The following is a 27482-nucleotide window of genomic DNA, read 5'->3' on the forward strand; positions in this document are numbered from 1 at the left end:
CAGATATGACATTTATCCAGTTTGATATCAAATTTTCAAATGTTCTCTTAATTTTTTTAAAATTAGAAATAGATTAATGAGTCCTATCAAGGATGAAATGTGTTTTGAAGTTCTTACTTAAAGATGAACATTTTTTATGTTTTTCCGGTTTTTGTATCTACCCCTACTAGTCAATGTCCATGAAATACACATTAGGTGAACTGTATCTCTAAATCTCTGTAAGTGTTTAAAAGCTTATAAACAATTCATTTATGCCTGTAGAATGTCACACAACACAGGCATCACTCTCTATTCATGGGATTTCACATCGGCAGATTCAACCAACCATCTGTAGAAAATACTTGAGGAAGAACAATAAGAAATAACAATCATTAATAAAAATAATTCAAAACAATATAACAATTATTACATAGTATTTGCATTATATTAGATATTACAGGTTATCTAAAGATGATTTTAGGCATACAGGAGGATGTGCATAGTTTGTATGCAAATACTACAACTTGTTATTATATAAGGGACTTGAGCATCCATGGGTGTTGATATCCTCTGGAGTCCTTCCTGGAACCAATCCCCCACAGACGGATTACCTAGGAACAAATGGAAGGACATATAAAGACTGCAAGTGTGTATTGTCTGTGTGTGTGAGTGTGTGTGTGTGTGTGTGTGTGTGTGTGAGAGAGAGAGAGAGAGAGAGAGAGAGAGAGAGAACCTTAACCTCAAGGCAGACAGGTTTAACACTAGGCAGAGAAGTCATCCAGTTTTATGGTGGTGTTTTCTTAGATTTGTGAATGTGCAGATTCCCAAGCTCTGGAATTACATATTCTAATTCAGTAAGTTTGGGTGGGCCCAGGGATGTGGATTTTAGCAACCGGCCTAAGTGGTTCCATTATAGGTGGCCTCTAAATTCAACTTTCAGAGAAGCTGAAAGGTTAAGGAACTTCTGTTGGGGGTGGTGAAATGACATTAGAAACTACAGAAAGGAACAGGACTGTGATAGGCATTCTGGGACATGTCTGTCGTGGTTGATTAAATATCATTCTAAAACCTCCTGATTTCTGTATTAGCTCCTATGGGAAACAGTAGAGGAGAAATTGTATTTAAAAGTTTATACTCAAAGGCCAAAGAAAATAAGGAATACTGTAGCCCTTTTGCTTGTCACAGCTCTAGTTTATTTGGGTTTTGGAAAGACTGCTCCTCTGTTAAAAGCTATTTAGAGAAAACTATGTTGATACATTTCAAATCTCAGAGAGGCAACCTCAAGTGTCTGTGAAAGCCATGGCTGCACAAGAACTCATACGAAGGAGGGTTTTTAATTAGCAACACTTGGCATAACTAATCAAGGTTTTTTAGTATTTGTCACTTGTCTTTGTCTTCTTAAAATCGTATTTGAGCCATGCTCTTGCCACTCTGTTCTCAACTTTATGTAAAATATACATATTTCAAATCCCAAGTTTCCTACAAATATGTGCAAAGAAAACTAATATTTTAGAATAAATTTGTAAACAAGTGAGAAACCAACCAGCACCGCACAGAGTCTTCTATTTTGCAGATTCGTATGTAAATTTTAAATTTAGTCACATAAGCCAAGCTGCTTGTAACTTGACTCTTTTTTCAGAAGTACAAAGTGATTTTAAACTCATTACCCAGGGAGTAAAAACAAGTGCATTCTCTTTTAAAACCACATGCTGTTAGATGGAATTCAATTTGCCCTTCAGAGGCAGGCAGCATGCTTAGACAAACTGAGATGGAGCTTTGATTAAACAGATTAGTGCAGCATGAAAGATTAGAACGCGCTAATAATTCCACTTCTGAATGGTGCTCATTTTGTTATAAGGAAAGAAATTTGGGATTGTATTGCAAATTATATGTGATCCTTCACAATAAACTTTTATTTTTTTCTGAGAAGCTTAACTATACCAGCTTTGAAATATGAGTACTAATATTTTCATTTATATCTAATAATTGACTTTCCAACAGCTATTAGATGCTTTGTCCTCACTGCTTATTAGCTAAGCCAATAGGCTTACACCTCAGTAGAACAGAGATATTAATTAAATGTTTAATAATAAACCTACAAGGGCAGAAAAAGGTATAACAAGCTCAGAGAATGTAGGTGGTTTTCAGCTAGCATGCTGATGTACCACATTTCTTATTCCAAATAGCATGCTGATATGCCAGATTCCTTGTAAAACACCAAATTCAGAAACAAATTGGGCAGGTATGGAAGCATGTTGTTTGTGCATATGTAACTTTTGTTTTATACGCCTACGCTATTCCTTGACGTTAGAAATTATGCATTCAGCCTATGATCGACTTTACCGTCAAAAAGGCTTCAACAGTGTAAATGTTTTGTGTTGGAATTATTAGGTTTGACCTATATAGAAGGGGGATTTTACATTGTCCTCGTAGTGGACAGTACCTGGTGCTGTGAGCAGTGGGTGCTCAGTAGATTTTTGGATGGGATTCTGTAACCAAATGCCTAGAATTAGATCACGGAAGCATTTACATCTACTGTATATATTTCTCATGGGACCAGTACGGATGTATAATAAGTGAATTTCTGGCTTCACTCACATCACCCACTGCATTCTTGCTGGAAGATTGTTAAGGAAGAGAATCTCACAGTTTCCTCATGACAGGAAACTAGAACCAGTGCCCAGCACTGCTTGGCATGCAGCATAGTGTACACATAGGGCTTCAATGCTCAGAAACAACTCTGCAAATCGTAGCTCAACCACTTATGAACATTGTCATTTAAGGTCAACAGACTGAACTAACCTTTTCTATCTCTCTATCATGCATTCATAAAAATGAACAATTAATAAATGTTGTGGGAATGAATGAGAATACCATATGTGAAACTCCAAGCATATACCTGGCAATTAAGTAGTCATACATTATTTTGATGCCACCAAATGCCGCCGCTCACATGCTGCTGCTCTTCTCCCTATTCTCCCTCCATGGGCACTGCTGTGTCAAGGTGGGACAGGGTCTGCTTAGGACCCATGATGGGTCCTGGGGGGTCACACACAGACAGAGCCAATGCTGCTGCTCAGCATCCCATGCTTCCTCCAACAATTCCAGTGAGGAGTTGACATCATAAAGAGTGGCAAGGCAAGACTGGCAGGACTGTGTGAAAAATGGGGATTCCTTGTTCATCCTAGCAGTGTGTCTTTTTATTTTCCATGTAAACATGTTTTGGAGCTTATGAGTTGTGCCTCCAAGACACCAAAACTCATCCAGGAAAGCGATCTATTGCCACTGCAGATGTTAACATTGATGCTACTCTCCTTACCACTGAATCCTAAACACAGTAAACTGATGGTCATCTCTATATCTTGTCATCTGTATTTTTCTTTTGCTTAACAAGTAAACTGATCACATATCAAGAATTATTTGGGCCAGGTGTGGTGGCTCATGCCTATAATTCCAGCACTTTGGGAGGCTGAGGTGGGTGGATCATGAGGTCAGGAGTTCAAGACCACCCTGGCCAACATGGTGAAACCCCGTCTCTACTAAAAATACAAAAAAAATTAGCTGGGCGTGGTGACATGCACATGTAACTCCAGCTAATCAGGAGGCTGAGGCAGGAGAATTGCTTGAACCCGGGAGGCGGAGGTTGCAGTGAGCTGAGGTCATGTCACTGCACTCTAGCCTGGGCGACAGAGCAAGACTCCATCTGAAAAAAAATGAAAGAAAACAAAATTAAACAACAACAACAACAACAAATGAATTGTATGAGTGGCTGGGTGGCTGGACACCGTGGCTCACGCCTGTAATCCCAACACTTTGGGAGGCCCAGGAGGACAGATCATTTGAGACCAAGGATTCCAGACCAGCCTGGCCAACATGGTGAAACCCTGTCTCTACTAAAAATACAAAAATTAGTCAGACGTGGTGGTGCACGCCTGTAATCCCAACTACTCAGGAGGTTGAGGCAGCAGATTTGCTTGAACCCAGGAGACAGAAGTTGCAGTGAACTAAGATTGTGCCACTACACTCCAGACTCTCAGAAAGAGCTAAAAAAAAAAAAAAGGATTTAGATCTGAGTGCCATCTATGTGAAAAGCACTGACAATGAGTACTTTTTGAGGCTGAGTACTTTGTGTGATAAGAAAGAATATATAAATAACTCTATATCACTGCAACCTTATTGGTATGTGGGCATCATCTCTTTTGATTTTAATAATTGAGTATACAAAAAATTTAAGAAAACTATTAGAAAGTGGCAAGATGAAAACAATGTTTATTTACAATGGTCTCTAACATATAACAATGGTGATCTTCCTCTTTTCACCAGAAATAATAGGAAATAAGATTTAACTATAGCAGAAAAGTATTCATTGAGTAGAAAGCATCCTGGTTCTAACAAGATAATCCATTCACATAACCGAAATTTCCATCTAACGAGACTTTTGAAAGAGTAGATCATCATTAGGCAAAGCAAGATGCATAGCTGATTCCAGAGGTTGCCTTTTAAAGTAGCATTTCCGCTTTCAGACTTGAGATTTATGGGTTTCAACAAAAGTATGTTCATTTGCTTTTTGTTTCTATGATTTTCATGAATAGAATTTATTAGGTAATTTGAAGTGCAAAAATTAACACCTGATTCTGAAGTCATGATTTTGAACTCAACTCTAAAAAAGTTCATAATTTTAAAAGAACAGAATGAGTAACTAAAACTATGTAATTTAAAATGACACCCTCATACAATGAAAACAAATGCTCATAAAACCTAATGCAAAAATCCTGGTTAATAGCATTTTGCTTGTTATGATATATGCCTAACTTAATTTAAAATTTCCATTGCAGTAAGAACATATTCTTTTTTACTTTAGATTAATCAGACAAAAACAATAAAAGAGTTATAACAAATCATCTCGGAAAAGGTATAAATTTATATATTGCAACAATCTGGGAGGTTTTATGTGTCACCAAGGAACATATTTAGGATGTGAGTTGAGCACAAAGATCATTTTAGATTAAAATATCATGAGGTACAAGTCATGTTTTACCTAACTGCTGAAGATTACATTGTTTACAATCTGGAAATAGGTTTTGAGCTCTAAGTGATTAATACTTCCTTAAGAATTCTAACCATACTGGATAGTTTTTCTCTGAATTAACTTCCACCAAGGAAAGCCATATACAATGTAATTTAACTTTTAATATTTCTTCAGTGCTCTGGGAATTGTTTAGTGCAAGGACAAAAAGGCCAGAAATACTGTCTACACTATGTCTGCTTTTGAAAAGAAATAAAATATCCTTGCTTTATTTTTATACTTAGCTTTGCATTAATACTTTTAGGGATGCCTGTTTTGCTAGACCCACATGTCTGTCCCCTGTATAAGTTATGCATCCAGACAGCACAGGTGACATTTTAATGACATGCATGCTTGTACTCCTGACTGCTGATTCTTATCAAATCTTTATTTGTGGTCTATTTTTCGAGTGAAATTGAACATCTTAGAGAACTGAAAGGCCCGATTTTGCAAAGCTCCATCTAGTCCATCCCTTCAGCTGTAACAAAATACTTGCAACTGGGTAACTTATAACTAATAGAGGCTTTTTTTTTTCCCCCTCACAGTCATGGAGACTGGGAGGTCCAAGATTAAGGCAACAGCAGGCTTGGAGTGCACTGAGGGCTGCTCTCTGCTTTAAAGATGGCATCTTTTTGCGGCCTCCTCTGGAAGAGATGAAAGCTGGGTGGGTCCTCACACGGCAGAAAATATTTGAAGGGCCAAGTAACTCTCTGAAGATCTTTTATGAGAACATTAGTTCTGTTCATGAGAGTGGAACCTTCATGATTTAATAACTTCCCAAAAGACTCCACCACTTGCTGCTACCACAGTGGGGGTCAAGTTTCAATATAAAATTTGGAGGGACACAAACGTTCAAACCTTAGCACGTTCTAATAATGAGACAAAACCAGGCCTGAAAAACCAATTACTTAGTAAGGCCCCAGCCAATTTCCTTGTAGAGGAGTCTAAAAACAGGATACACCCCAGCAGGCACACCTAAACCAGGTCAAATTGGGAGGAGAAAGCTGGCAGGGCAGGCATGGGTGTGCCTGCAATCCTTTCACACATTCCACAGGGATCTTCTCAGACACTCTCCTGTCTAGGGGGTTGGAATGAGGAATGTGTGTTATACAAATTCTGTCATTTTCACATAGCTGACATTTTATTTTAAAATAATCAGCTGGTCAAACTGAAAGCCAAGGAGAAGAAACCATATGACAATGGAGGTTTTAACACAAGGTAAAAGTTTTGTCACACTTTTCCACTGTGTGATGTTGATAAAGGGCCTCATTCTCTCTCACCCTCGTTTCTCTCATCTGAAGGATTAAGAGTTCGAAGTAGATTATTGCTTAGGTCTTTTTCAGGTAAAATGTTCAATTATTTCATTGTCAAAGAACACAAACATTTGTTAAAGCCCACAGAGCTGCAGCACACAAAGAGAAACCTCTAATGGGGATACATATGGGCCTCGGTGGATGACAATGCATCTACAGTGGCTCAGCAATGGTCACAAATGCACCATGCTGATGCAAGACATTAATAATAGGGGAACTCTTTGTATTCCTGACTCTCCAAATTCTCCATCAAAAGACAATTTTAAGGCCTTCCCAAGGAGCAAATGTACACTTTTAAGCAAATGAATACAGAGATGTGAGATTAGGCAAAATGTTTTTACTTCTCTCCCCTTTTGAAATACTTTCTATGTGATAATGAATAACTCTTTAAATGTAAAAATCATAAAGATAAAAGAGGAGGAGAAGAGAAGACGGGGGAAAGGGTTGTTGGCAATATTATTTAAGAATAGAGAGCAGATAGATGGCGGGGGGGAACCTAAAGGGCCAAGGGGCTATAGCCAAAGTCACTATTCAGCAAACATCCCTGCTCCAGGCCTCAGACAGGAATCGTGGATGGGGGTGTTGAAAGGAAGGGTTGAAGAGGTGTAGTCAAGAACAGGCAATCGAATTAGAGTTCAAGAGGCTCTGAGTATTCGGCCCCAGGCACTGCCGTAAGTACAGTGAGATGTACATTCTGGGCAGTAAGTGCTCTTTGTTTGTCCTTCCTTCAGCTCTCAGAATATTGGCAGCCGGTTTCGCCACTCAGAGAAGAGGTGAGAGGATTCTTTTTTAGTGAAGTTGATCTAACAGAAATAATCCACAAATAATACATTTGGACTCTCCTGGTGCAAACAGAGTTCACCCTAAACCTCACAGTGGAACCCATTGGATAAACCATGAGTCCTGTACCCAACCCTATCAATTTGCTTTTCAGTGTCTCACTCTGAAATATTTTGTGATACCAAAGGATCATTAAAATTTGAAGAAAATCAACCACATCAAAGGCAGAGGCTAAAATAGGAAAAAAAATGGACGAAACAGACAAAGCAAGGTTTATTTAGCAAAAGGATTTTATATTGTAATATTTTCAGATAGATGGTGAAAATTAATTTGTAAATGAATTAACGCTACCATTACATATAAAAGGAACATACAGAAAAAGAAAAACTCTTGGATATTAACACTTTGATATCCATATTTAAAAATTAGATTACAAAAATGTTGGGAAACATATCAAAGTGGAATAAAGTAGCAAACAAGAAGGTAATATGGAAGATAAAGAATATGAAAGACAGCACATTCAATAATTTTGACATTGAACCAATGGAATTCAGAAATAAAATATTACATGAAATAAAAGGAGCATCCATTATCAAAAGAATAATACAAGAAAAATATCCAGACTTCTTGTATATGTTTTCCAGTCGAAACACAATACCAGTTAAAAGAAAATGAAATAAAAGTATTTTACATGTCTATGCTTGCCATGAAATAGCATCAAATTTTGATATCACTTTGCATTTTCCTGATGACTAAAAATATTGAACATTTTTTCTTATGTTTGTTATATATGCCTATATCACCTTTAATAATTGGGTTCACTTCTTACTGATGTCTAAGAATTTGTTTACATAATCTGGCTACAAGTCAGATATGCAATTCACAAATATTTTTTCCTAGTCTGTGGCTTAGTCTCTTCAATTACTTAATGGTGCTTTTTGAAGCTCAAAGGTTTTGACTGTTATGAAGTCTATTTTATCAATATTTTAATTTTGTCAGTTGTGCTTTTGGTGTCTTACTTAATAAATCTTTTCCTAATCTAAGGCCATACAGACTTACTGTCATTTCTTATTCTAATGATTTTATAGTTTCAACTCTTATATTTATGTCTAGGATCAATTTTGAATTAATTTTTGTACATGGTAAGGTAAGGTGTCCCATTTATTGAGAAGACTATTCTTTCCTATTATATTGCCTTGACACTTCTGTTGAAAATGAATTGCCCTAAATGTTAGAGTTTATTTCCATATTCTTAATGCTGTTCCATTAATTTATTCACATATACCAGTATTACATTCTTGATTCTTGTAACTTTGTACTATGTTTTGAAATTAAATGTTGGCAAGCGATCAAACTTTGTTCTCTTTAAATCTGATTGTTAAGTGAACTGTTTATATTAGAATGGTTTTGGTTTTTGTTTTTATCCTTTCATTTGAGCATTTTATTTGACTCATCATAAGAGAGGAGGTAATTAAAATAAAATATTGAAATATATATTTATTTTGAATTTTCATGTACTTTTCTCCAAATGAAATACACCCTTTTTATGCATAATGATATATATTTTTTTCTTTTTCAACCTTTATTTTAGATTGTGAAGGTACATGTGCAGGTTTGTTACCTGGGTATACTGCACGTTGCTGAGGTTTGGGGTATGAAAGATCCGTTGCTCAGGTAGTGAGCATATTATTCAACAATTAGTTGTTCAGACCTTGTACCACTCCTTCCCTCCTGCCTCCGTGTCTACTGCTGCCATCTTTGTGTCCATGAATACCCGATGTTTAGTTCCCACTTATAAAAGAACATGTGGTATTTGGTTTTCTGTTTTTGTATTATTTCACTTAGGATAATAGCCTCCAGCTTTATCCATGTTGCTACAACAGGCATGATTTATTTCTTTTTTACTGCCATATAACATGTCATGGTGTATATGTACCACATTTTCTTTAATCCTCCATTGATGGGTACTTAGGTTGATTCCATGACTCTGCTACTGTGAGTGGTGCTGCAATGAACATGTGAATACGTGTGCCTTTTCTGTAAAATGATTTGTTTTATTTTGGATATATACCCGGTAATGGGGATGCTGAGCCAAATGATAGTTCTATTTAAAACTTTTTGGGAAACCTATAAATTGCTTTCCACAGTGGCTGAACTAAATTACATTCCCACCAACAGTGTATAAGCGTTCCTTTTTCTCTGCAGCCTTTATTAACAGACATTCTGAATGGTGTGAGATGGTATCTCATGTGGTTTTAATTTACATTTCTTTGATGATTAGTGATGATGAGCATTTTTAAATATGTTTGTTTGCTGATCCTCCATCCTCTTTTGAGAAGTGTCTGTTCATGTCTTTTGACCATTTTTTAATAGGGCTATTTGTTTTTTGCTTGTTCTATTGTTCCAGTTCTTTAAAGACTCTGGATATCAATCCTCTGTTGGATGCATAGTTTGTGAATATTTTATCCCATTCTGGAGGTTGTATGTATACTCTTTTGATGCTTTCTTTTGCTGTGCAGAAGCTGTTTCAGTTTAATTAGGTCTCACTTGTCAATTTTTGTTTTCATTGTAATTATTTTTGAGGACTTGGTCATAAATTCTTTCACAAAGCCAATGTCCAAAATGGTGTTTTCTAAGTTTTCTTCTAGAATACTTAAGAGTTCGATGTCATGCATTTAACTCTTTGATACGTCTTGAGTTAATTTTTGTTTATAGTGAAAGGTAGGGGTCCAGTTTCTTTCTTCTGCATATGGTTAGCCAGCTATTCCAGCACCATTTATTGAATAAGGAGTCCTTTCTTGATTATTTATTTTTGTTGACTTTGTCAAAGGTTAAATGGCTGTGGGCATACAGTTTTATTTCTGGGTTCTGTATTCTGGTTTTAGATTGACAGAAAATTGCAAAGATAGTACCAAGAATTCTAATGTACCCGTCACACATATTTCCCTAATACTAATATCTTTTGATATTATGAAATTACTATTAATATATTGCTACCAAGAAAAGCTTGACTTTATTCAGATTTCATTAGTTTTTACCTAATGGCTTTTTTCCCCTCTTATAGGATTCCATCAGAATACACAATGCATTTAGTAGTCATGTCTCTTCAGGGTCCTTGCTTTTGATTTTTTGGTGACTTTGAAAGTTTTAAGTAGTACTGGCCAGGTTGTTTTGTAGAATGTCATTCAGCTGAGATTTTTCTGGTGTGTTTGTTTGTGTGTGTATTTGTGTGTGTGTGTGTGTGGTGTGTGTGTGTGTGTGTGTGTGTGACCATACTGGGTTTATGTGGTTTTCCAGAGGAAGACCACAGAGTGAAATTGCCATTCTTATCACATCATACCAAGAGAAAACTACCAGCATGACTAATTACCATGGATAATAACCTTGATTACCTGTCTGAGATAGAGTTTTTCAGAATTCTTCATTGTAAATGTATTTTTTTCTGTCCAGGCTGTGTTTTCAAGAAGTATGTCACTATGCACAATGCCAATTATGCAGTTGAAAACTGTGCTTTACTGCGTGAGGGCAGGCTATCTACATAAATTATTTAGAATTCTGTTAACATAGATTTATATATTTTTCTCAATTTATTATTTGATCATTTTGATAAATCACTGTGGATGCACATATATTTATTTTATACTTTGGGATATAATCCAATACTATCTTATATATTTTACTGGTCAAATGGTTCTAGTTTTGGGTATTGGGAGCTCTTTCTGTGGACTTCAGTGTCACTTTTAAATACCCTAATATACTAGGGGTTTTTTGGTTTGTTAATTAGTTTTGTTTTGCTCTTTTTTTTTTTTTTTTTTTTTTTTTTTTGAGGCGGAGTCTCGCTCTGTCGCCCAGACTGGAGTGCAGTGGCGCAACCTCGGCTCACTGCAAGCTCCGCCTCCCGGGTTCACGCCATTCTCCTGCCTCAGCCTCCCGAGTAGCTGGGACTACAGGCGCCCGCCACCTCGCCCGGCTAGTTTTTTGTATTTTTAGTAGAGACGGGGTTTCACCATGTTAGCCAGGATGGTCTCGATCTCCTGACCTCGTGATCCGCCCGTCTCGGCCTCCCAAAGTGCTGGGATTACAGGCTTGAGCCACCGCGCCCGGCCTTGTTTTGCTCTTTGCAGCTCCTCAGCTTCTGGCACTAACGTACTTTTCAGGCTGATCTTGCATATTTCCTGCCAGTCTAAGAATCAGACATTTCCCCTAGAAGTTCTGCTTGCCTTTATTAGAGAATGGTACCAGAAATCAAAATCTGGGCTCTAGGTGTGCAAAGTAGTGGTGCTTTCTAGGCCTTCTCAGCTAGGAAGGAAACGTGTGTATACATGCCTGCTCATATACACATAGAGGCATACCTTGGTGATATCGTGGGTTTGGTTCTAGATACTGCAATAAAAGACCGCATATTCAGTACATTGTACTCTGCTCCAATGACGGGTGTACCAAAATCTCAGAAATCATCACCAAAGAACTTACCCATGTAACTGAAAGCCAGCTGTACCCCCCAAAACTTGAAGCCAAAATAACAAATAAAAAGATAGAATATCACACTAAAGTGAGTCTTGTAAATTTTGGTTTATGAAAATTTCTATATGGAAGTTCATATACAAGTTATATTTAAAATATACTACAGTCTATTATGCATGCAATAGGATTCTTTCTTTTTTCTTTTTTTTTTTTTTTTTTGAGATGGAGACTCCCTCTGTCGCCCAGGCTGGAGTGCAGTGGCGCGATCTGGGCTCACTGCAAGCTCCGGCTCCCAGGTTTACGCCATTCTCCTGCCTCAGCCTCCCGAGTAGCTGGGACTACAGGCGCCCGCCACCACACCTGGCTAGTTTTTTGTATTTTTTAGTAGAGACGGGGTTTCACCAGGTTATCCAGGATGGTCTCGATCTCCTGACCTTGTGATCCGCCCATCTGGGCCTCCCAAAGTGCTGGAATTACAGGCTTGAGCCACCGCGCCCGGCCGGATTATTTCTTAAAAATGTACACACCTTCATTAAAAATACTTATTGCTAAAGACACTAACAATTATCTTAGCTCTCAGTGAGTCATAATATTTTTGGTGGGATAGAGTTTTGCCTCAATGTTGATGACTGCTGACTGATTAGAGTAGTGGTTACTGAAGGCTGGGGTGGCTGGGGCAATTTCTTAAACTAAAACAACAATGAAATTTGCCACATCTATTGGCTCTTCCTTTCATTAAAAAAATTTTGTAATGTGATGCTGTTTAATAGTCTTTTGAACTTCTTTCAATATTGGAGTCAATTTTCTCAAACCCTGCTACTGCTTTATCAGCTACGTTTATGTAATATTCTAAATTCTTTGTTGTCATTTCAAGAATGTTCACAGCATCTTCATCAGAAAGAGTTTCCTTTCAATAAACCACTTTCTTTGCTCTTCCATACAAATCAGCTCCTCATGTATTCATGTGTTTTAATGACATGCCAGCAACTCAGTTGCATCTTCAGGTTCTACATTTTTTTTGAGACGAAGTCTCACTCTGTCACCAGGCTGGAGTGCAATGGCATGATCTTGGCTCACTGTAACCACCACCTCCCAGGTTCAAGCAATTCTCCTGCCTCAGACTCCAGAGAAGCTGGGACTACAGGTGCACACCACTATGTCCAGCAAGATTTTGTATTTTTAGTAGAGATGGGGTTTCTCCATGTTGACGAGGCTGATCTTGAACTCCTAACCCTGTGATCCACCCGCCTTGGCTTCCCAAAGTGCTGGGATTATAGGCGTGAGCCACGTCCAGCCCAGGTTCCACTTCTAATTCCAATTCTCTTGCTATTTCCACTGTTTGTTGTTGTTTCCTACACTGAAAACTTGAAGCCCTCAAGGTCCTCCATGGAGGTTAGAATAAACTTTTTCCAAACTCCTGTTAATGTTGATATTTTGGCCTCTCCGGTAAAGCAGAAATGTTTTCTTAATGGCATCTAGAGTGTGAATCCTGTCCAGGTTTTCAATCGACCTGGCCCAGATCCCTTGTAGGAATCACCGTTTTTGGAGCTATCACCTCACGAAATGTATTTCCTTTTTTTTTTTTTTTTGAGACGGAGTCTCGCTCTGTAGCCCAGGCTGGAGTGCAGTGGCTGGATCTCAGCTCACTGCAAGCTCCGCCTCCCGGGTTTACGCCATTCTCCTGCCTCAGCCTCCCGAGTAGCTGGGACTACAGGCGCCCGCCACCTCGCCCGGCTAGTTTTTTGTATTTTTTTTAGTAGAGACGGGGTTTCACCGTGTTAGCCAGGATGGTCTCGATCTCCTGACCTTGTGATCCGCCCGTCTCGGCCTCCCAAAGTGCTGGGATTACAGGCTTGAGCCACCGCGCCCGGCCGATTTCCTAAATAACAAAACTCAAAAGTTGAAATTACTCCTTGATCCATCGGCTTCAGAATGGATATTGTGTTAGGAAGCACGGAAACATCATTAATCTTATTTTACATCTCCATTAGGGCTCTTGGGTGACCAAGTCATTGTCAATGAACAGTAACCTTTTGAATGGAATCTTTTTTTCTAAGCAGTATGTCTCAACAGTGAGCTTAAAATATTTAGTAAACCATGCTGTAAACAGATGTCCTGTCATCCAGGCTTTGTTATTCTATTCCTAGAATACAGATGGAGTAGATTTATTTTAATTCTTAAGGTCACCAGCATTTTCAAAATGGTACATAGACACTGGCTTCAACTTAAAGTCACCAGCTGCATTAGCCCCTAATGATAGAGCCAGCCAGTTCTTTGAAGCATTCAAAACAGACATTGACTTCTCCTCTCTAGCTATGAAATTTCTAGAAGGCATCCAGCAGAAGGCTATTTTGTCTACAGTGAAAATTTGCTGTTTGGTATAGCCACCTTCATCATTTATCTTCACTAGATTTCTTAATAACTTCCTGCAACTTCCCTATCAGCACTTACTGCTTCACCTAGCATTTTTATGTCATGGAGACGCCTTTTTTCCTTAAACCTCATGAACCAACCTCTGCTAGTTTCCAAATTTTCTTCTGCAGTGTTCTCATTTCTTTCACATTTCACAGTATTGAAGAGCATTAGGGCCTTGCTCTGGATTAAGCTTTGGATTAAGGGGATGTTGTGGCTGGTTAGATCTATCCAGAAAACTGAAACTTCCTCCATGTCAGCAGTAAGCCTGTCTCACTTTCTTACCACTTGCATCTTCACTTGAGTAGCACTTCTAATTTCCTTCAATAATTTTTCTTTTAAATTTACAACCTGGCTAACTGCTTGTGCAATAGGCCTACATTTTGCCCTATTTTGCCTTTCAATATGCCTTCCTCACTAAGTTTAATAAGTCCTAAATTTTGATTTAAAGTGAGAGGTGTGTGAATTTTCCTTTCACTTGAACACTTACAGGCCACAATAGCATTATTACTTAATCTAATTTCAATAATGTTGTGTCTCAGGGAATAGGAAGGCCTGCAGAGAGGGAGAGAACTGGGGAAATGAACATTCAGTAGAACAGTCAGAACACACACAACATTTCTCAATTAAGTTTGCTGCCTTATGCATGTGTGGTTTGTGGCACCCTATAAATAATTATAATAGCAACATCTAACATCAGCGATGATCGAGAGGCTGAAGCAGGAGGATCACTTGGACTGGGAGGTGGAGATTACACTGAGCTGAGATCACACCACTGCACTCTAGCCTGGGTGACAGAGTGGAACTCTGTCTTTAAAAATAAACCCACAAACAAACAAAACCCAACAAACAAAAAACACTGATCACAGATCATCATAACAGATACAATAATATCTGTTAAAATCATAACTGTTAAATCATATCTGAAAAAAATACCTGTTTTTCAAGTAGCTTCACTAAATGAAAAAGTCAAAATATTGTGAAAATTACCGAACTGCAACCCAAAGACACAAAATGAGCACATGCTGTTGAAAAAAAATGCTCTGATAGACTTTCTCCACACAGGCTTGTTACAAACCATCAATATATGAAATATGCAATATCTGCAGAGGTCAGTCAAGTCAAGCACAAGGAAGCAAGGTGTGCTTCTGTCTATTCATGCACATTGCTCTATGTGACTACTATTAACTACTCCTGAGTTCATACTGCTGTCTCTAACTCAGCCCTTATCACATGAAACACCACAGCCTCCTCCCCTTGCTCATCTCATTCTAACACATGATTATGTTATCTGTCATTCATTTCTTTAATTATTCAAATCTGGAATATATGTACAGCAGTATCAGAATAACCCATTCCACAGTGGGAAACAATTTTATCAGATAGAGTAGAAGAATTATGCTCAGTCCCATTCCCCTTTGTCTTACAGATCTTAAGTGAAGTTGCTTCAAACATTTGTAATACAGTACGATTCTGTTGTCACATTCTGCATTTTGTCATATCTCTCAACCTCCTAAGTTGTTTTTATTTTAAGATTTTCACACATGAAAGTTAACTCTTTGATTGTAAATTCAATGGGTTTTGACACCTGCACAGCACCATGTATGTAGCCATCGTTACAATGTCATACAGAATAGTTTCACTGCCCTAAAAAATCCTCTAGGATCCATCTGTTCCTACTATCCTGGCCACGGCCTTCAGGAAGCCATAGATCATTTCACTGTTTCTTTAGTTTTTTCTTTAACAGAATGCCAAGTAATTAAAATTGCAGAAAATCTAGCCTTTTTAGATTGGCTTTTTTCACTTAGCAAGGTGCATTTAAGATTTATGACTTTGTTCCTGGCTTGAAAGCTCTTTTCTTTTTTTACTGAAGAATATTCCATTATATGGATGCTGTATAATTTGTTTATTCATGCACCTGTTGAAGGGCATCACACTTGCTTCTACTATTTGTCAATTATTATATAAAGTGCTGTAACATTTCCATGAAGGTTTATATGTGGACATATTTTTAGAAATCAATTTGCTCAGAAGCCAATTGCTGAATTATATGGAGAGACTATCTTTAGTTTTATAAGAAACTGCCAAACTGTCTTCCAAAGTGGCTATACCATTTTGTGTATATCCCTGTAGTAAATTAAAGTTCCTGTTACCCTGCATTGACATAAAAACGGCATTGACATAAAAACCGATTGTCAAGCTCAAGGTTATTTTACACTCTATGTTCTTTTAGAATTTTTATAGTACTGCATTTTAAATTTAGGCCTATTATTAATTTTGAGTTCATTTTTGTGAAAGGGGTAACACTTATATCTAATTTAATTTTTGGTGTGTGTGTATGACTTTCTAATAGTTTCAGCACATTTGTCAAAATCTTACCAATTTCCCATTGAATTGCCATTGCTTCTTTGTGGATCAGTTGATTATATTTATGTGGAACTATTTCTGGTCTCCTTGTTCTCTTCCACTGGTCATGTGTATTATTTTGCCAACACCATGCTGCCTTAATTATTGTAGCTTAATTGTAAGTATTGAAATTGGGAAACATGAGCCTTTTAACTTTTTCTTTCCCAATATTCTGTTGCAATTTAAAGTCTTTTGTTGTTTCATATAAATTTTAAAAACACTTCAAAATATCTGCAAAATAACTTTTTGGATTTTGATGGGAATTTCATTAAATTATTTATCAGTTTGAGAAAATCAGCATCTAAGCAATGTTCAGTCCTCAAATCCATGAACATGGAACGTCTATTGATTTATAGTTTCTTTGCTCTATCAGCAGAGCTTTGTAGTTTTCCACATATAATTCTGTAGATATATTGTTAAATTTGGACCCAGGTACATCAATTATTTGGTGTTATTATAAACAGTATTGTTTTTCTAACTTCAAATTTAAATTGTTTATTGTTGGTAAGTAGAAAGCAATTAACACAATGTATATTAAATGTCTATCCCTAGCAAGGTAAAAACCTTGCTATACTTCTTTATTAGTTCTAAGAGTTTTCGTGTTTTTTGGGGTTTTGTTTCTGGTAGACTTTTTGATATGGTGGGTTTGTTTGGATGGCAAACTTTGATTCATACATGCTTAACTGGAATAAATCTCATTAGGTGTGATATATGAATCTTTTTATATATTATTCAGTTTGATTTGCTAATATTTTGTTCACAATCATTGTAGCTATATTCATGAGAAACTTTGCTTTTTTTTTTTTTTTTTTTTTTTCTGTAACACTTTTAAAAACTTTTCTGGGTGTTGGGTTAATTATGTTACCACAGAATGAGTTATAAACTGTTGCCTCTCCTTCTGTGTTCTAGACAAAATACTGGAGGATTAATATTATTTCCTCATTAAATATGTGATAGAATTTATTAAGGCAACTCTCTAGATTTGGTACTTTCTTTTTGTAATGTTATTATTTATTCATTAAATATCTTTAATAAATATAGACTATTTTGTAATATCTATTTCTTCTTGTGGAAATTTACCCAGATCATGTAAGTTATCAAATCTGTGGGCACAGAGTTGTTCACAGTGTTCCTCTATTAGCCTTTTGGTATCCGTGGGATCAATAAGTATGATCTCTCTTTCATTTCTGACACTGGTAGTTTGTATCTTTCTCTCTTTATTTCTTGGTGAGTTTCCTAGCAATTTCTCATTTTCTTTATCTTTTCAAAAAACAAGCATTAAGTTTCATTATTTTTCTCTGTTGTTTTGTGTGTCTGCTTTCCATTTCATTTTTTTCCTCTGTAATTTTTGTTATTTGCTTTCTTTTTGCTTTAGACTTTGATTGCTGCTTTTTCTAATTTTGTATTGTGAGAGATTAAAATCATTGATTTTAACCATTTTTACTAATACATGCATTCAATGGTATAAATTTACCTCTAAGCACTTCTTTTCCTGAATGTCACAAATATTGATAAGATATATTTTTACTTTTATTGAGTTCAAAATATTTTTAAATTCTCTTCAGACTTCTTAATGGCTTACATGCTATATAGAGGGGTACTGATTAACCTCCAAACATCTGGGGAATTTTGAGGTCTCTTTATTTTACTGATTTTTGTTTTAAATTATTCATTATCTGGGAACATATTTGTATAATAAATATATTTTTTTCAAAAAAATAGTTAAAATTTGTTTTCTGGCATAGAATATAATCTGCTTTTATAAAATTTCCTTATAAGCTTGAAAAAAGTGTATGTTTTGCTACTTGTAAATGTTATATTCTATAAAAGTCTATTATAACAATAGTACTGTTCAGTCCAACTATGTTTTTAAACAACTGCTACCTGCTTGAACTATCAGTTTTTGAATAAAGTACCATTGTGGGCTGTAATTATAATATATGTATATTTTTCTTTTTGGTTCTATCAGTGTTTTTGCCACATATATAGTACCATGCTGTTGTTAGACTGTTTAATATTGCTATGTCTTCTTTGAGATTCTACTGCTTTATCTTACTTAATTCCTCACTTAATCATTATTTAATTCCCTTCCTTAGCTTTGGTAATTCTCCTTGCTCTAAGTCCTCTTTGTCCGTTATTAATATATTTCCTGGCCGGGCACGGTGGCTCAAGCCTGTAAATCCAGCACTTTGGGAGGCCGAGACGGGCGGATCACGAGGTCAGGAGATCGAGACCATCCTGGCTAACACGGTGAAACCCCGTCTCTACTAAAAAAAAAAATATAAAAAACTAGCCGGGCGTGGTGGCGGGCGCCTGTAGTCCCAGCTACTCAGGAGGCTGAGGCAGGAGAATGGCATAAACCCGGGAGGCGGAGCTTGCAGTGAGCTGAGATCGGGCCACTGCACCCCAGCCTGGGCGACAGAGCAAGACTCCGTCTCAAAAAAAAAAAAAAAAAAAAATATATATATATATTTCCTCCGGCAACCTTGATTAATGTTAGCAAAGTATATTTTTCTCCATCCCTTTACCTTAAGCCTATAGGAGTCTTCATTTAAAATGGGTTTCTTGTTGAAATTATAGTTGGGTCTTTCATAGTCCCTAGATAATCTGTCTTTTGGTTGCTATATTTATACCATTCAAGTATAAAGTTATTATTGATAAAACTGAATTAATATCCACCATATTTGTAACTTTTCTCTATTTATTGCATTGGTTCTTTTTTCTGCCCCCTCCCTCACTGTTTTTTAACTTCCTTGGTTTACATTAAGCATTTGATTAAGCCCATTACATCCTTCTCTTATTGCATCAGTTATGCTATTGAAAACAATTAGTGTTTGTTTTAGTTTCCATTGCGTATTTTAAACAATCCGTATGCATTTTCAGATAACACTGTGCTGCTTCTTCATATGTAGTCCAGGTACCTTTTAACAGAATGTTCCCAATTCCTCCCTCCCATCTCTTATGACATTACTATCATTTATTTTATTTATCCACACTCTTTAGTCACCCCACATATTGTTAGTGTTATTATTTTAAACAAAGAGCTAAGCTGACAATCAAGAATGAGAAAAGCAAGATAATTTATTTACTTTCATTTATTATTTCATTGGAGTTCTCCTTTGCTTGTGTGGATCTGAGCTTCAGACTTACGTCGTTTTTCTAATTCCTGTAGGAATTCCTACGTTTCTTGCAGTGCAGAGCTCTTGGCAAGGCATTGTCTACTATTGTTTGTCAGATTGTTTATTCCTCTAATTTAGAAGGACAGTTTTCGGCAATTGACATGATTCATTTTTCTCTCCTCATGTTTTCTTGGGTTCTAAGGAGACCCAGTGGCCTCATGACTGCGCTCCCTGTTCCCCTGTTGCATGTCCACTCCTTAGAACCCAACATATAAGACAGACACTCCCAGAGCAGCCATTGTAGAGACCTCCACCTGGGAGTGCATTCTCTTTCTCAGGGCTGTTCCTTGCTGAGAAAAAGAATTCAGTGATATTTCTCCCATTCGCTTTTGTAAGAAGATAAATATGACTCTGTCCTGTCAGGCCCCATGGGCAGTCAGGCCCAGTGGTTATCTCCCTTGTTCCCTGAAAATCGCAGCCATCCTTTTCCTTTTGGATGCCCAGATTTCATATTGGTCAAACACACATGCGCTACAAACAATTTGTGCAGATAACTCAATCATCACAGGATCCTGAGGCGACATACATCTTCAACTTACAAAGATGACAGGATTCAGAGATTAAAGACAGACATAGAAAATTATAAGAATATTGATTGTGGAAGTGATAAATGTCCATGAAATCTTCACAATTTATGTTCAGAGATTGCAGTAAAGACAGGGGTTAAGAAATTATAAAAGTATTAATTTGGTGAACTAATAAGTGTCCATGAAATCGTCACAATTTATGTTCTTCTGCCATGGCTTCAGCCAGTCCCTCCGTTCAGGGTCCGTGACTTCCCGCAACACCTGTCTCTGCTAAAAATACAAAAATTAGCCAGGCATGATGGTGCATGTCTATAATCCCAGCTACTGAGGAGGCTGAGGCAGGAAAATACCCTGAAATGGGAGGCAGAGGTTGCAGTGAGCCAAGATGGCGCCACTGCATTCCAGCCTGGACGAGAGAGAGACTCTGTCTCAATAAATAAAAAAAACAAACAAATAATTATCCTTATCACAGAAACCTTCCCTGGTAAGTCACGTAATAGAAGTCATTTGGCATTCTGGGCTGCCCAGCATCACAAAAACATTCTTATATGACAGAACATTCCAGGACAATTGGGAAATAGGTCCTTGTATAGAACAACAAAAATGAATGGAAGGAATATATATTCCCCTATTAAGTTCTCTGCAAAATAGAATGTTAACAAAGCAACAAAGTTTAGCCGAATTTAATACTCCCAGTAATGAAATTTAATCCTAAGAAATAAGAGTGAAATGTCAGTATGAGATTATGTTCTGTGACAGAAGAATGGCCAAGACATCAGTGCCATAGTATAAATGTCCAGGTGTCAGCCCTGGTAGAAACATCCTAAGCAAGGCATTGTTTAAAAATTACATAACTTTTTTTTTTTTTTTTTTTTTATGGAGGCACCCTTGTTCCTATCAGAGTGTGTTTTGATACCATTGCTTCAATTTTATGAGCTAATACCTTTGTGATATACTTATCGTCTATATAAATTAAGAATTGTCATCTATGTGTAATACTACATAGGAAATAATACTAAATAGGAAACAGCAAGATATTACTACGACCTTATTAGAATGACCAAAAAATCAAGTATACCAAATGCTGGTGAAGATGCAGAGCAGCAGAAACTCATTCACTGCAGCTAGAAATGCAAAATGGCACAGTCACTGTGGAAGGGAGTTGGACAGTTTGTTACCAAGTTACATATTGTCTTAGCATACAATGCCACATGCACACTCATAGGTATTTATCCAAGATAAATACAAAAATGTCCACAACAAAACATATACAGCAATGTTCATAGCAGCTTTGTTCATAACCAACAGAAACTGAAACCAAGAAAGATGTCCTTCAACATATGAATGAAAAGGCAAACTGTGGTAAAATGAAATACTATTTTGGAATAAAAAGAACAGAGACTACATTACCTTATATGTAGAAATCCCTAAAGAGTCCATAAAGCAAAATTGGAACTAATAAATTTAGCAAAGTTGCCAGATTGAAAATTGACACATAAAAATCAGTTGGATTTCTATACACTAACAATAAACTACCTAAAAAAAATTAAAAGAAATTTTATTTAAAATGGCATAAAAATAAAATATTTAGGATTAAATTTAATGAAGGAGGTGAAAGATTTTTACACAGAAAAACTCCAAAATATTTCTGAAATTAAAGAAAGTACAAGTAAATGAGAAGACATCCTATATTCATGGATTGGGAGACAATTTTTATTAATATATCAGAACTACCCATTGTAATTTAGAGTTGGTGTGATCTCTCAAAATTGTGATGGTGTTTTTCTGAGAAATAGAAAACTCCATTCTAAAATTTATATGGAATTGCAAGAGACACCAAAGAGCAAAAGTTATATTGAAAACCAGGAACAAAGTCAGAGGCATTACACTTCCTGATTCCAAAACTTATTACAAATCCACAGTCAGAACAACGTGGTAGTGATATAAAGACAGACATCACATTGTAAATGTGATGAAGAGAACAGTGAGCTCAGTAAAGGATTCTAAAAAAGATTTTAAAGACCATTCAATTAGGAAATACAGTCTTTTCAACAAATGCTGTTGGGAAAACTGGATATCTGTATGTGAAAAAATTAAACTGGATCATTCCATCATACCATATACAAATTAACTCAAAATGAATGATGAAAGATCTAATAAGACCTAAAAAGAATACTAAACTCATACAAGAAAACAGAGAAAAGCTTCATACCATCAGATTAGGCAAGGAATTTTTGGATGGAACACCGAATCACAGGCAACAACTGAACAGATAGATGAATTGTACTAAATCAAAATGAAAAACCTCTGTGCATCGAAGGACGCAAGTCAACAGAGTGAAAAGGCAACCTATGGAATGACACAAAATATTTGTAAATCATATATCTGACAAGAAGTTAATATTCAGAATATATAAAGAACTCCTACATTTAACAACAACAACAAAAACCTTTCCCAATTAAAAACTGTCTAAAAGACTTGAATGGACACTTCTCCAAAAAATATACACAAATGGCCAAGAAAACATGAAAAATTGCTCAACACACTAATCATTAGGGAAATCAAATCAAAACCACAAAGTGATATTCTCACACCAGTTAGGAATGCCAGTATTGAAAGCAAAATCAAAACAGAAAACAAGTGTTGGCAAGTGATATGGTTAGGCTTTGTGTGCCCACCCTAATCTCATCTTGAATTGTAATCCCCATGCTCCCCAAGTGTCAAGGGAGAAACCAGGTGGAGAAAACTGAATTATGAGGGAGGTTTTCCCCATGCTGTGCTCATGATAGTGAGCAAGTTCTCAGGAGATCTAATGATTTTATAAAGGGCTCTTTCCATTTCACTTGGCACTTCTCCTTCCTGCTACCTTATGAATAAGGTGCCTTGCTTCCCCTTCACCTTCTGGCATAACTGTAAGATTCCTGAGGGCTCCTCAGCCATGCTGTACTATGAGTCAATTAAACCTCTTTCCCTTAAAAATCACCCAGTCTCAGATATATCTTATAGCAGTGTGAAAATTGACTGATACAGCAAAGATATGGAGGAATTAGGACTCCTGTGCACTATTGGTGGAAATGTAAAATGGTATAGCCATTATGCAGAACAGTATGATGGTTCCTCAAAAAGTTAAAAATATAGCTGCCATATGATCCAGAGTGTGTCCTCTGGGTTTATATTCAAAAGAATTGACAGCAGTTCTGAAGAGATGGTTGCAGTCCCATGTTCACAGAAGCATTATGCACAATATCTAAGAAGTGGAGGCAATCCAAATGTTCATTAACAGATGAATGGATAAACAAAATGTGATATGTACTTGTGATAGAATATTATTCTCCCCCAAATTGAAGGAAATCCTTTTACATGATAGAACATGGACAAACCTTGATGACATTATGTTGAGTTAAATAAGACAGTCACAAAACAATAAATCCTGTATGACAGCACGTATATGGCGTACCTAGAGTAATAAAACTCATAGAAACAGAAAATAGAATGGTGTTTTCCAGAGCCTGGGCTAAGAAGGGAACAGAGGGTTATTGTTTTAGGGGTATAGAGTTTTAGTTTTTAGTTTTTTTTTTTTTTTTTTCTTTTTCCCACTGGCTCCAGCACAGAGGTGCGAGGGCTCCATGGAGTCTAGAGTTTCATGTTTTAGAGTTGAAAACATTGTGAATGTTTGTTGCACAACAATTTGAATATACTTAAAACTGCTGCACACTTAAAAATGATTAAGATGGTACATTTTATATGTAGTGTGTCACAAGTAAAATTTTTAAAAAATCATGAAAAATCACATAAACATTCAGATATGTGGTTCTTCCTTTAAAAACCAGAAGCTCTGGCAACTGTAGACCTCCACTGTTTCTGAGATATTTCACAGTTTCTAGTTATCCTCCTCCTTGTGCATTTGCCTGCCCGACTTCTATAGATTCCTGAATGACAATGCTGAAATGGCCAAATGCCAGAGTCAGACACCGTTTCCCTGTGTTCCTTCGCTTGCTATAGTAGATCCCAGTAAAACTCAACCACATCATAAGCATCTCATTACTGGCCTCCCAGTAAAACCAAGAGGCAACGGTGACAATAATGCTGTCTTTCACACCATGGTTTGTGCTCCCAGAGTAATGCCTGGTAAAAACAGGGTAACTAAAAAGTTTGCTGAATAGAAGGATTTCCAAAAAAATCATTTTCGAAGTTTAGAAAATCCCAGGGTGGAAAGAATATGTGACAACATGATATAAATGCATTACAAATAAGGTGCTGACTTTGGAAATGAGGAAAAGTTGTAGACTAAAGGCAAATAAATTACATAAATGCTCTACAGTAGTCCTCTTCTTACCCATGGTTTCAATTACCTACAGTCAACAATGGTACAAAAATATGAAGTGGAAAATTTCAGAAATAAACAAGTCATAAGTTTTACATTGTGCACTGCTCCAACTAGCATGACTGGAGCACTGCTCCAGTACCCCATGGACTGGAATTATCCCTCTGTCCAACATGTCCAGATTGTATACACTACTCACCTGTTAATCACTTAGTAGCCATTTTCATTATCAAATCGACTGTCATAGTATCTCAGTGCTGTTTTCAAGTCACCCTAATTTTACTTAATTATAGTTCCAAAGTGCAAGAGTAATGATATTGGCATATTACAATTGTTCCATTATTATTATTATTATTATTATTACTATTATTAGTTGTTGTTGTTAGTATCTTACTGTGCCTAGTATATCAATTAAACTTATTCATAGTTATGTATGTACAGGAAAAAACATGGTATATATGTGGTTTTGTACTATCTGGTGATTTCAGGAATTACCTGAGTGTCTTGGAACATGTGCCCTTTGAATAATGGAGGACTACTCTACTCAGCTGATAAAGTTGGTTTTCATGAATTATGGGTTAAAAATTTCTGAAACTGCTATACCTGTACACTATATTTGAACTATTAAAACATACTTGATGGCAGAGCTAGGTTTCTCACTGTTGGAGTGGGAGGTTACAGATAAGCAAGGGGAAAAGATTAGAATGGTCTATGTGGTAATAGTATACAGTTGGGAGATGTCATTATGAACTCCTGTTTTGCCTAAATTAGATATAGGTCATTGCACATAGAAACATTTATACACTTATGTAAATAAACAGGTTTATAAACCTACTAGATTTTTCTTGCTCTGCCAACTGGAGGGTTTAGAAGGTACTGTCACTCCAGTGGAAATTAGCACACCTAGTACCTAGATCTTGGTATCTAATACTGTCCTCCAATAAAGAGAAATGGATGATTCAAGGACTGCGGCAGGATGTATACAAAATGAGCCTGGATCATTTTATAGTGAAATACATACGCGCGCACACACACACACACACACACACATACACACACACACACACAGAGAGAGAGAGAGAGAGAGAGAGAGAGAGAGAGAGAGAACATACAAACACAGCATTGATAGGGCATGTCAAAGGGGCAAAGGAGCCAACTGAAAGAGCCCCCAATGGCCAAAGCTGAAACCATCTGAACAATAAAATAAATCAGGTAATATCGGATTTTAATTCATTATATAAAATACATATCAATAAGTCCTCAGTGACATAAATGATTGAATAATTAAATGGGGTAGGAATAGAAAACTCTGTGCAGAACAATTTCAAATAATTCATGCAGATAGACTGTACTCATGGAGATGAAGTATAACATGCCACTTCTTAAATATGGGCTGTCCATAGTGACTACGTTATGAAGAATGCAGTATGAAAAGAAGGGGTGGGGAGAGAAATTTAGTGTGTAGAAATGTGACAACACTACTTCAGCAAGTTTATCAAGGATAATATCCACAATGAGAGTCCTATTGATTGCATTCACACTTGATGAGGAAAATGACACTTTACTTCTGTCATCCCCTTCCCCAGATCACATATACCTAGTCTAATTACGAGAAAAGAAAATCAGAAAGATTGTAATTCAGGAATATACTACAAAATACCTGACCAGTACATCTCAAACTGTTAAGGTCTTCAAAAACAAGAAAATCTGGAGAAATTGTCAAAGCCAAGAGGAGACTAAATAGACAGAACAACTAAATGTAATGTGACATCCCGAATGAGATCCTGGAACTAGAAAAGAGACATTAGGGGAAAAAAACTAAGAAATCTGAATGAACTATGGACTTTGGTTTGTAAGAACGCATGGATACCGACTCATTAACTGTGGCAAGTGCACCATACTAAAGAAGGATGTTCATGTAGGAAGCTGGATGTGGGGTACATGGGAACTCTCTGTGCTGTCTTTTCAAGTTTCTGTATATCTAAAACTGTTTTAACACAACCATTCTATGTTTACAAGCAATACATTTGTATTTACAATGATCTCATTTTTTTCCCTTTTTTTGTTTACTTTTATTTATTTTTTTCTCTCTCTGGAATGTCAGCTCTTTGAGAGTGAAAGTAATTTCTCTTTTATTCAAAGCGTTGTGTATTGATATAATGCTAATGAGCAATACACATACAGGTACAATGAATGAAATACTGAAATACTCTCTCCACTGTAATCTAGATGCCCCATTAATTTCAGAAAGAGTTCTTCTCCTTTCCTGTAGATTTTCCTTCCTTCTTCTTTTCTGTTTTCAAATAATACTCTCTATATTCATCTGGCATAACAGCTCTTCTACCAGCTTAGGAAGGAACCTCCAGATAGCAGCCCTTGGTTTACTTATGTTTGTACACATAAAACCATGGGATTAAAGGTGGATCAACACAATTTGGACTTCAACCTATTTTGAAAATATTCCTTTAAAAATCATTTGGACTTTAAGTCATCCCTAATATATTTCTATACTTGATGCTTTAGGATTAATCTTGTATCATTTTTAATGACAGGTTTTTGGATTGCAACATATCTATTTATGCATATTGCCAATTGTAGATTTCTGAATAAGCAACACAATTTGATAAACTGAAATTAAAGTTCCTTCTTGTTCCCAAAATTCCCAGTTTATTATCAGTCATTTCACTCTGCTAACCACTGAAGCCACTTCCTAATCACTAGTTTTTGATTTTCACTTCTAGCGTTTCTGGGATAACTCCTCTTTTGCTCTAAGTTGTAAACTATATCCATTGGACATATGTTTTCAAATTTGCTTTTCTTCTCCTCCTTTGAGTAAAGTAGTGCATGTGTGTGACTGAAACTGTCTTTGTTTTACTTAGGGATTCATCTTATTTCAAACAGCTATGTTATTTAAATGTTGGGTATATTCTGGCATTTGTCTTATGGTCCTTGAAATGAGAAAGCAAATGGGTACATATGGTCAGATACTTTTAAGTCTATTTCACTGGAGTTCCATATATTTATTGAATAATT

The 27482-nt window shown here is 36.5% G+C and overlaps 1 protein-coding gene across 1 annotated transcript in view; it reads left to right on the top strand.

Moving 5' to 3' along the window:
- Positions 1-27482, top strand: part of SNTG1 (syntrophin gamma 1) — a gene marked incomplete at its 5' end in the record, with an annotated part of 382785 nt that overhangs the window by 27638 nt on the left and 327665 nt on the right. The gene's annotated exons all lie outside the window — the stretch shown is intronic.

Source organism: Trachypithecus francoisi, unplaced genomic scaffold (assembly GCF_009764315.1).
Source record: "Trachypithecus francoisi isolate TF-2019V2 unplaced genomic scaffold, Tfra_2.0 Lachesis_group7, whole genome shotgun sequence".
NCBI lineage: Eukaryota > Metazoa > Chordata > Mammalia > Primates > Cercopithecidae > Trachypithecus > Trachypithecus francoisi.